The sequence below is a fragment of the Oncorhynchus gorbuscha genome, unplaced genomic scaffold (assembly GCF_021184085.1).
Source record: "Oncorhynchus gorbuscha isolate QuinsamMale2020 ecotype Even-year unplaced genomic scaffold, OgorEven_v1.0 Un_scaffold_2077, whole genome shotgun sequence".
NCBI classification, from domain to species: Eukaryota; Metazoa; Chordata; class Actinopteri; order Salmoniformes; family Salmonidae; genus Oncorhynchus; species Oncorhynchus gorbuscha.
This window is the reverse complement of record NW_025746673.1, coordinates 1-12,500: the sequence shown is the minus strand read 5'-3', so window position 1 is coordinate 12,500 and position 12,500 is coordinate 1. Positions and strand designations below refer to the sequence as shown.

The window sequence follows — 12,500 nt, the reverse complement described above, 5'->3', positions numbered from 1 at the left end:
CATAGTGCACTACTTTTGGCCAGTGTTAAAGGGGACTAGAGTAGTATTTGAGACACTGACAGCGATAGATTAGCAGTAGATTCAGTTTTAATTTCTTGCAGACCCCCTCCTCCTCGCCCCCTCCCCTCAGAAGAGGGTGCACTTCTTGCGCCTCTTTTTGATTGGTGGCGGGCACAGGACATAGGATGGCCTCGTCGAAAACCGTCTTCAGCCCCCTCTGGGTCAGGGCTGAGCACTCCAGGTACTTCACCGCACCTGTAGGGGTGACAGCCAATCAGAGAAGGGGATGAGGACAGACACACACATCCAATTGGTCAGTCAGAAACTTGGGACTCAAAAATAGGTGAGTTCACCTAGAGCTCAAAGAAGCTGTCAGAAACACATTCAAACACACTACATCCTCGCTCTCGTTCTCAAACTACAACACCACCCTCCACAGACACCCAGCTATCTCCCGTGCCATGGCCAGGCCCTGAGGGTAGGTGATTGGGGACAAAAAACACCACCAAAGAAGCTCCACAGACACCCACCTATCTCCCATGCCAAAGGGTAGGTGATTGGGGACACTAAACACCACCCTCCACAGACACCCACCTATCTCCCGTGCATGGCCAGGCCCTGAGGGTAGGTGATTGGGGACAACTTCTAAAACACCACCCTCCACAGACACCCACCTATCTCCCGTGCCATGGCCAGGCCCTGATGGTAGGTGATTGGGGACAACTTCTAAAACACCACCCTCCACAGACACCCACCTATCTCCCGTGCCATGGCCAGGCCCTGAGGGTAGGTGATTGGGGACAACTTCTAAAACACCACCCTCCACAGACACCCACCTATCTCCGTGCCATGGCCAGGCCCTGAGGGTAGGTGATTGGGGACAACTTCTTGTCCCTCAGCCTCAATAGTGTCCTTGTCGTCCCTCAGGTCCAGCTTCGTGCCCACCAGGATGATGGGGTGTTGGGGCAGTGGTGACGCACTTCGGGTACCACTGTTCAAGGTCACATAGAGGTCAAGGTCAAGGTTCATTTTCATTTAATTTGAACCTTTATTGAACTAGGCAAGTCAGTTAAGAACAAATTATTATTTACAATGACGGCCTACCCCGGGCCAAACCCAGACGACACTGGGCCAATTGTACGCCGCCCTATGGGACTCCCAATCATGTCCGGTTGTGATACAGCCTGGATTCGAACCAGGGTGTCTGTCTGTGACGCCTCTACCACTGAGATGCAGTGCCTTAGACCATCATTGTAAACAATAATTTGTTCTTAACTGACTTGCCTAGTTACATTTTTTTTAATGTAATAAAAATTAACCCTTGACCTCTATGTGACCTTGAACAGTGGTACCCGGAAGTGCCACTGTTAAGATCATGAAGGTCAAAGGGTTATAAGGTCTTAAAGGTCGACCTACATAAAGAGGTTGCGGAGTTGGGCCAACAGCCCCAACAGCAACATGAATAAACACAATGTAACACTGTACAATGTGGAGCTGACCATATTAGAGATATGACTGTACAATGTGGAGCTGACCATAGAGATATTACTGTACAATGTGGAGCTGACCATATTAGAGATATGACTGTACAATGTGGAGCTGACTATATTAGAGATATTACTGTACAATGTGGAGCTGACTATATTAGAGATATTACTGTACAATGTGGAGCTGACCATAGAGATATTACTGTACAACGTGGAGCTGACCATATTAGAGATATGACTGTACAATGTGGAGCTGACTATATTAGAGATATTACTGTACAATGTGGAGCTGACCATAGAGATATTACTGTACAATGTGGAGCTGACCATATTAGAGATATGACTGTACAATGTGGAGCTGACCATATTAGAGATATTACTGTACAATGTGGAGCTGACCATAGAGATATTACTGTACAATGTGGAGCTGACCATATTAGAGATATTACTGTACAACGTGGAGCTGACCATATTAGAGATATTACTGTACAACGTGGAGCTGACCATATTAGAGATATGACTGTACAATGTGGAGCTGACCATATTAGAGATATTACTGTACAATGTAGAGCTGACCATATTAGAGATATGACTGTACAATGTGGAGCTGACCATATTAGAGATATGACTGTACAATGTGGAGCTGACCATATTAGAGATATGACTGTACAACGTGGAGCTGACCATATTAGAGATATTACTGTACAATGTGGAGCTGACCATATTAGAGATATTACTGTACAATGTGGAGCTGACCATATTAGAGATATGACTGTACAATGTGGAGCTGACTATATTAGAGATATGACTGTACAATGTGGAGCTGACCATATTAGAGATATGACTGTACAATGTGGAGCTGACCATAGAGATATTACTGTACAATGTGGAGCTGACCATATTAGAGATATGACTGTACAATGTGGAGCTGACCATATTAGAGATATGACTGTACAATGTGGAGCTGACCATATTAGAGATATTACTGTACAACGTGGAGCTGACCATATTAGAGATATTACTGTACAATGTGGAGCTGACCATATTAGAGATATTACTGTACAATGTGGAGCTGACCATATTAGAGATATTACTGTACAACGTGGAGCTGACCATATTAGAGATATTACTGTACAACGTGGAGCTGACTATATTAGAGATATTACTGTACAACGTGGAGCTGACCATATTAGAGATATTACTGTACAACATGGAGCTGACTATATTAGAGATATGACTGTACAACGTGGAGCTGACTATATTAGAGATATTACTGTACAACGTGGAGCTGACTATATTAGAGATATGACTGTACAACGTGGAGCTGACTATATTAGAGATATTACTGTACAACGTGGAGCTGACTATATTAGAGATATTACTGTACAACGTGGAGCTGACCATATTAGAGATATGACTGTACAACGTGGAGCTGACCATATTAGAGATATTACTGTACAACGTGGAGCTGACCATATTAGAGATATGACTGTACAATGTGGAGCTGACCATATTAGAGATATGACTGTACAACGTGGAGCTGACTATATTAGAGATATTACTGTACAATGTGGAGCTGACCATATTAGAGATATGACTGTACAATGTGGAGCTGACCATATTAGAGATATGACTGTACAATGTGGAGCTGACCATATTAGAGATATGACTGTACAACGTGGAGCTGACCATATTAGAGATATTACTGTACAATGTGGAGCTGACCATATTAGAGATATTACTGTACAATGTGGAGCTGACCATATTAGAGATATGACTGTACAATGTGGAGCTGACCATATTAGAGATATGACTGTACAATGTGGAGCTGACCATATTAGAGATATGACTGTACAACGTGGAGCTGACCATATTAGAGATATGACTGTACAATGTGGAGCTGACCATATTAGAGATATGACTGTACAATGTGGAGCTGACTATATTAGAGATATTACCATCACTGTTATTTAGCAGGGCGATAGAGATATGACTGTACAATGTGGAGCTGACTATATTAGAGATATTACCATCACTGTTATTTAGCTGGGCCATATTAGAGACACTGACCTTAGCTCTGACATTCTCAAAGGAGGCAGGGCTCACCAGAGAGAAGCATGTCAAGAACACGTCCTGTTTGGACAACACACAGAAAAACAGACAGTATATTAAACAGGCTGACTAAACAAGAGACACTGCATGGAAAAACAATGAGTGACTCTCATAGGTTCTGTATAGAATAGGACAGCAGCTGGAGAGACTACAGGGTGAGTTGGACTCTGTGACTCAGTGACTCTCTAGGTTCTGTATAGAATAGGACAGCAGCTGTTATTTAGAGAGACTACAGGGTGAGTTGGACAATCTGTGACTCAGTGACTCAGTGACTCTTAGGTTCTGTTATAGAAAGAGACTACAGGGTGAGTTGGACTCTGTGATTTCTGTGAATCACTGTTATTTAGTGACTCTCTAGGTTCTGTATAGAATAGGACAGCAGCTGGAGAGACTACAGGGTGAGTTGGACTCTGTGACTCAGTGACTCTCTAGGTTCTGTATATAGGACAGCAGCTGGAGAGACTACAGGGTGAGTTGGACTCTGTGACTCAGTGACTCTCTAGGTTCTGTATAGAATAGGACAGCAGCTGGAGAGACTACAGGGTGAGTTGGACTCTGTGAATCAGTGACTCTCTAGGTTCTGTATAGAATAGGACAGCAGCTGGAGAGACTACAGGGTGAGTTGGACTCTGTGAATCAGTGACTCTCTAGGTTCTGTATAGAATAGGACAGCAGCTGGAGAGACTACAGGGTGAGTTGGACTCTGTGACTCAGTGACTCTCTAGGTTCTGTATAGAATAGGACAGCAGCTGGAGAGACTACAGGGTGAGTTGGACTCTGTGAATCAGTGACTCTCTAGGTTCTGTATAGAATAGGACAGCAGCTGGAGAGACTACAGGGTGAGTTGGACTCTGTGACTCAGTGACTCTCTAGGTTCTGTATAGAATAGGACAGCAGCTGGAGAGACTACAGGGTGAGTTGGACTCTGTGACTCAGTGACTCTCTAGGTTCTGTATAGAATAGGACAGCAGCTGGAGAGACTACAGGGTGAGTTGGACTCTGTGACTCTCTAGGTTCTGTATAGAATAGGACAGCAGCTGGAGAGACTACAGGGTGAGTTGGACTCTGTGACTCAGTGACTCTCTAGGTTCAGTATAGAATAGGACAGCAGCTTGAGAGACTACAGGGTGAGTTGGACTCTGTGATTTCTGTGACTCAGTGACTCTCTAGGTTCTGTATAGAAAGAGACTACAGGGTGAGTTGGACTCTGTGATTTCTGTGACTCAGTGACTCTAGGTTCTGTATAGAAAGAGACTACAGGGTGAGTTGGACTCTGTGATTTCTGTGAATCAGTGACTCTCTAGGTTCTGTATAGAATAGGACAGCAGCTGGAGAGACTACAGGGTGAGTTGGACTCTGTGACTCAGTGACTCTCTAGGTTCTGTATAGAATAGGACAGCAGCTGGAGAGACTACAGGGTGAGTTGGACTCTGTGATTTCTGTGACTCAGTGACTCTCTAGGTTCTGTATAGAAAGAGACTAAAGGGTGAGTTGGACTCTGTGACTCAGTGACTCTCTAGGTTCTGTATAGAAAGAGACTAAAGGGTGAGTTGGACTCTGTGACTCAGTGACTCTTGATTATGTATAGAATAGGATAGCAGCTGGAGAGACTACAGGGTGAGTTGGACTCTGTGACTCAGTGACTCTCTAGATTCTGTATAGAATAGGACAGCAGCTGGAGAGACTACAGGGTGAGTTGGACTCTGTGACTCAGTGACTCTCTAGGTTCTGTATAGAATAGGACAGCAGCTTGAGAGACTAAAGTATGCGTTGGTATTCAGAGCAGGTACGGGAGCCTTACAGAGGAGCTGGAGGAGTCTGGAGCTGGGGCCTCGCAATGCAACAGCAGTGTGTGTTTGTTTGTGTGTGTGTGTGTGTGTGTGTTTGTGTGTGTGCAGGGGTTCCTCTGGACAGGGAGGCAGACAAGATGTGTTAATGAGGCAGACAGGATGTATTAATGAGGCAGACAGGATGTGTTAATGAGGCAGACAGGATGTATTAATGAGGCAGACAGGATGTGTTAATGAGGCAGACAGGATGTATTAATGAGGCAGACAGGATGTATTAATGAGGCAGACAGGATGTGTTAATGAGGCAGACAGGATGTGTTAATGAGGCAGACAGGATGTATTAATGAGGCAGACAGGATGTGTTAATGAGGCAGACAGGATGTATTAATGAGGCAGACAGGATGTATTAATGAGGCAGACAGGATGTGTTAATGAGGCAGACAGGATGTGTTAATGAGGCAGACAGGATGTATTAATGAGGCAGACAGGATGTGTTAATGAGGCAGACAGGATGTGTTAATGAGGCAGACAGGATGTGTTAATGAGGCAGACAGGATGTATTAATGAGGCAGACAGGATGTATTAATGAGGCAGACAGGATGTAGGCAGACAGGATGTGTTAATGAGGCAGACAGGATGTGTTAATGAGGCAGACAGGATGTGTTAATGAGGCAGACAGGATGTAGGCAGACAGGATGTAGGCAGACAGGATGTAGGCAGACAGGATGTGTTAATGAGGCAGACAGGATGTAGGCAGACAGGATGTAGGCAGACAGGATGTGTTAATGAGGCAGACAGGATGTAGGCAGACAGGATGTAGGCAGACAGGATGTGTTAATGAGGCAGACAGGATGTGTTAATGAGGCAGACAGGATGTGTTAATGAGGCAGACAGGATGTAGGCAGACAGGATGTAGGCAGACAGGATGTAGGCAGACAGGATGTGTTAATGAGGCAGACAGGATGTAGGCAGACAGGATGTAGGCAGACAGGATGTGTTAATGAGGCAGACAGGATGTAGGCAGACAGGATGTAGGCAGACAGGATGTGTTAATGAGGCAGACAGGATGTGTTAATGAGGCAGACAGGATGTGTTAATGAGGCAGACAGGATGTATTCCTGAGGCAGACAGGATGTGTTAATGAGGCAGACAGGATGTATTAATGAGGCAGACAGGATGTATTAATGAGACAGACAGGATGTGTTAATGAGGCAGACAGGATGTATTAATGAGGCAGACAGGATGTATTAATGAGGCAGACAGGATGTATTAATGAGGCAGACAGGATGTATTAATGAGACAGACAGGATGTGTTAATGAGGCAGACAGGATGTGTTAATGAGGCAGACAGGATGTATTAATGAGGCAGACAGGATGTATTAATGAGACAGACAGGATGTGTTAATGAGGCAGACAGGATGTATTAATGAGGCAGACAGGATGTATTAATGAGGCAGACAGGATGTGTTAATGAGGCAGACAGGATGTGTTAATGAGGCAGACAGGATGTATTAATGAGGCAGACAGGATGTATTAATGAGACAGACAGGATGTGTTAATGAGGCAGACAGGATGTATTAATGAGGCAGACAGGATGTATTAATGAGGCAGACAGGATGTGTTAATGAGGCAGACAGGATGTGTTAATGAGGCAGACAGGATGTATTAATGAGGCAGACAGGATGTATTAATGAGACAGACAGGATGTGTTAATGAGGCAGACAGGATGTATTAATGAGGCAGACAGGATGTATTAATGAGGCAGACAGGATGTATTAATGAGACAGACAGGATGTGTTAATGAGGCAGACAGGATGTATTAATGAGGCAGACAGGATGTATTAATGAGGCAGACAGGATGTGTTAATGAGGCAGACAGGATGTATTAATGAGGCAGACAGGATGTGTTAATGAGGCAGACAGGATGTATTAATGAGGCAGACAGGATGTATTAATGAGGCAGACAGGATGTATTAATGAGACAGACATGATGTATTAATGAGACAGACAGGATGTATTAATGAGGCAGACAGGATGTATTAATGAGGCAGACAGGATGTATTAATGAGGCAGACAGGATGTATTAATGAGGCAGACAGGATGTATTAATGAGACAGGATGTATTAATGAGACAGACAGGATGTATTAATGAGGCAGACAGGATGTATTAATGAGGCAGACAGGATGTATTAATGAGGCAGACAGGATGTATTAATGAGACAGACAGGATGTATTAATGAGGCAGACAGGATGTGTTAATGAGGCAGACAGGATGTATTAATGAGACAGACAGGATGTGTTAATGAGGCAGACAGGATGTATTAATGAGGCAGACAGGATGTATTAATGAGGCAGACAGGATGTATTAATGAGACAGACAGGATGTGTTAATGAGGCAGACAGGATGTATTAATGAGGCAGACAGGATGTATTAATGAGGCAGACAGGATGTATTAATGAGGCAGACAGGATGTGTTAATGAGGCAGACAGGATGTATTAATGAGGCAGACAGGATGTGTTAATGAGGCAGACAGGATGTGTTAATGAGGCAGACAGGATGTATTAATGTGGCAGACAGGATGTATTAATGAGACAGACAGGATGTGTTAATGAGACAGACAGGATGTATTAATGAGGCAGACAGGATGTGTTAATGAGGCAGACAGGATGTATTAATGAGACAGACAGGATGTGTTAATGAGGCAGACAGGATGTATTAATGAGGCAGACAGGATGTATTAATGAGACAGACAGGATGTGTTAATGAGGCAGACAGGATGTGTTAATGAGGCAGACAGGATGTGTTAATGAGGCAGACAGGATGTATTAATGAGGCAGACAGGATGTGTTAATGAGGCAGACAGGATGTGTTAATGAGGCAGACAGGATGTGTTAATGAGGCAGACAGGATGTATTAATGAGGCAGACAGGATGTATTAATGAGGCAGACAGGATGTAGGCAGACAGGATGTGTTAATGAGGCAGACAGGATGTGTTAATGAGGCAGACAGGATGTGTTAATGAGGCAGACAGGATGTAGGCAGACAGGATGTAGGCAGACAGGATGTAGGCAGACAGGATGTGTTAATGAGGCAGACAGGATGTAGGCAGACAGGATGTAGGCAGACAGGATGTGTTAATGAGGCAGACAGGATGTAGGCAGACAGGATGTAGGCAGACAGGATGTGTTAATGAGGCAGACAGGATGTGTTAATGAGGCAGACAGGATGTGTTAATGAGGCAGACAGGATGTAGGCAGACAGGATGTAGGCAGACAGGATGTAGGCAGACAGGATGTGTTAATGAGGCAGACAGGATGTAGGCAGACAGGATGTAGGCAGACAGGATGTGTTAATGAGGCAGACAGGATGTAGGCAGACAGGATGTAGGCAGACAGGATGTGTTAATGAGGCAGACAGGATGTGTTAATGAGGCAGACAGGATGTGTTAATGAGGCAGACAGGATGTATTCCTGAGGCAGACAGGATGTGTTAATGAGGCAGACAGGATGTATTAATGAGGGCAGACAGGATGTATTAATGAGACAGACAGGATGTGTTAATGAGGCAGACAGGATGTATTAATGAGGCAGACAGGATGTATTAATGAGGCAGACAGGATGTATTAATGAGGCAGACAGGATGTATTAATGAGACAGACAGGATGTGTTAATGAGGCAGACAGGATGTGTTAATGAGGCAGACAGGATGTATTAATGAGGCAGACAGGATGTATTAATGAGACAGACAGGATGTGTTAATGAGGCAGACAGGATGTATTAATGAGGCAGACAGGATGTATTAATGAGGCAGACAGGATGTGTTAATGAGGCAGACAGGATGTGTTAATGAGGCAGACAGGATGTATTAATGAGGCAGACAGGATGTATTAATGAGACAGACAGGATGTGTTAATGAGGCAGACAGGATGTATTAATGAGGCAGACAGGATGTATTAATGAGGCAGACAGGATGTGTTAATGAGGCAGACAGGATGTGTTAATGAGGCAGACAGGATGTATTAATGAGGCAGACAGGATGTATTAATGAGTGACAGACAGGATGTGTTAATGAGGCAGACAGGATGTATTAATGAGGATGTATTAATGAGGCAGACAGGATGTATTAATGAGGCAGACAGGATGTATTAATGACAGGATGTATTAATGAGGCAGACAGGATGTATTAATGAGGATGTATTAACGAGGCAGACAGGATGTATTAATGAGAGCAGACAGATGTGTATTAATGAGGCAATGAGACGACAGGATGTATTAATGAGGCAGACAGGATGTATTAATGAGGTGACAGGATGTTTAATGGAGTATTAATGAGACAGGATGTATTAATGAGACAGACAGGATGTGTTAATGAGGCAGACAGGATGTATTAATGAGGCAGACAGGATGTATTAATGAGGCAGACAGGATGTATTAATGAGACAGACAGGATGTATTAATGAGACAGACAGGATGTATTAATGAGGCAGACAGGATGTATTAATGAGACAGGATGTATTAATGAGACAGACAGGATGTATTAATGAGGCAGACAGGATGTATTAATGAGGCAGACAGGATGTATTAATGAGGCAGACAGGATGTAGCTTAATGAGACAGACAGGATGTATTAATGAGGCAGACAGGATGTGTTAATGAGGATAGACAGGATGTATTAATGAGACAGACAGGATGTGTTAATGAGGCAGACAGGATGTATTAATGAGGCAGACAGGATGTATTAATGAGGCAGACAGGATGTATTAATGAGACAGACAGGATGTGTTAATGAGGCAGACAGGATGTATTAATGAGGCAGACAGGATGTATTAATGAGGCAGACAGGATGTATTAATGAGGCAGACAGGATGTGTTAATGAGGCAGACAGGATGTATTAATGAGGCAGACAGGATGTGTTAATGAGGCAGACAGGATGTAATGAGGCAGACAGGATGTATTAATGTGGCAGACAGGATGTATTAATGAGACAGACAGGATGTGTTAATGAGGCAGACAGGATGTATTAATGAGGCAGACAGGATGTGTTAATGAGGCAGACAGGATGTATTAATGAGGCAGACAGGATGTGTTAATGAGGCAGACAGGATGTATTAATGAGACAGACAGGATGTATTAATGAGACAGACAGGATGTGTTAATGAGGCAGACAGGATGTATTAATGAGACAGACAGGATGTATTAATGAGGCAGACAGGATGTATTAATGAGGCAGACAGGATGTATTAATGAGGCAGACAGGATGTAGGCAGATGGATGTATTAATGAGGCAGACAGGATGTGTTAATGAGGCAGACAGGATGTATTAATGAGGCAGACAGGATGTATTAATGAGGCAGACAGGATGTATTAATGAGGCAGACAGGATGTATTAATGAGACAGACAGGATGTGTTAATGAGGCAGACAGGATGTGTTAATGAGGCAGACAGGATGTATTAATGAGACAGACAGGATGTATTAATGAGGCAGACAGGATGTATTAAATGAGGCAGACAGGATGTATTAATGAGGCAGACAGGATGTATTAATGAGGCAGACAGGATGTATTAATGAGGCAGACAGGATGTATTAATGAGGCAGACAGGATGTATTAATGAGGCAGACAGGATGTATTAATGAGACAGACAGATGTATTAATGAGGCAGACAGGATGTATTAATGAGGCAGACAGGATGTATTAATGAGGCAGACAGGATGTGTTAATGAGACAGACAGATGTGTTAATGAGGAAGACAGGATGTATTAATGAGGCAGACAGGATGTGTTAATGAGGAAGACAGGATGTATTAATGAGGCAGACAGGATGTGTTAATGAGGCAGACAGGATGTATTAATGAGGCAGACAGGATGTGTTAATGAGGCAGACAGGATGTATTAATGAGGCAGACAGGATGTATTAATGAGGCAGACAGGATGTATTAATGAGGCAGACAGGATGTAGGCAGACAGGATGTGTTAATGAGGCAGACAGGATGTATTAATGAGGCAGACAGGATGTAGGCAGACAGGATGTATTAATGAGGCAGACAGGATGTATTAATGAGGCAGACAGGATGTGTTAATGAGGCAGACAGGATGTGTTCATGTGGTATAACAACACCACTCAGTAATCCTGGTGGTTGGCCTGTCACTGGTCTGACTACTATATATTTTTTTATTTTGCCTTTATTTAACCAGGTCGGCCAGTTGGAGAACAAGTTCTCCTTACAACTGCGACCTGGCCAAGATAAAGCAGTGTAACACAAACAACAACACAGAGTTACACATGGAATAAACAAACGTACAGTCAATAACACAATAGAAAAATCTACATACAGTGTGTGCAAATGGAGTAAGATTAGGGAGGTAAAGGCAATAAATAGGCCATAGAGGCAGAAATAATTACAATTCAGCAATTAACACTGTAGTGATACATGTGCAGATTTTTATTTTATTTATTTATTTCACATTTTTTTAACCAGGTAGGCTAGTTGAGAACACCTTTATTTAACCAGGTAGGCTAGTTGAGAACACCTTTATTTAACCAGGTAGGCTAGTTGAGAACACCTTTATTTAACCAGGTAGGCTAGTTGAGAACACCTTTATTTAACCAGGTAGGCTAGTTGAGAACACCTTTATTTAACCAGGTAGGCTAGTTGAGAACACCTTTATTTAACCAGGTAGGCTGGTTGAGAACACCTTTATTTAGCCAAGGTAGGCTAGTTGAGAACACCTTTATTTAACCAGGTAGGCTGGTTGAGAACACCTTTATTTAACCAGGTAGGCTAGTTGAGAACACCTTTATTTAACCAGGTAGGCTGGTTGAGAACACCTTTATTTAACCAGGTAGGCAAGTTGAGAACAAGTTCTCATTTACAATTGCGACCTGGCCAAGATAAAGCAAAGCAGTTCGACACATACAACAACACAGAGTTACACATGGAATAAACAAAACATACAGTCAATAATACAGTAGAAACAAGTCTATATACGATGTGAGCAAATGAGGTGAGATAAGGGAGGTAAAGGCAAAAAAGGCCATGGTGGCAAAGTAAATACAATATAGCAAGTAAAACACTGGAATGGTAGTTTTGCAATGGAAGAATGTGAAA

General features: G+C 43.2%; 1 pseudogene; it reads right to left on the bottom strand.

Moving 5' to 3' along the window:
• Positions 1-126: 126 nt before the first annotated feature.
• Positions 127-3,620, bottom strand: LOC124024923 (annotated as a pseudogene).
• Between the last annotated feature and the right edge of the window lie 8,880 nt (positions 3,621-12,500).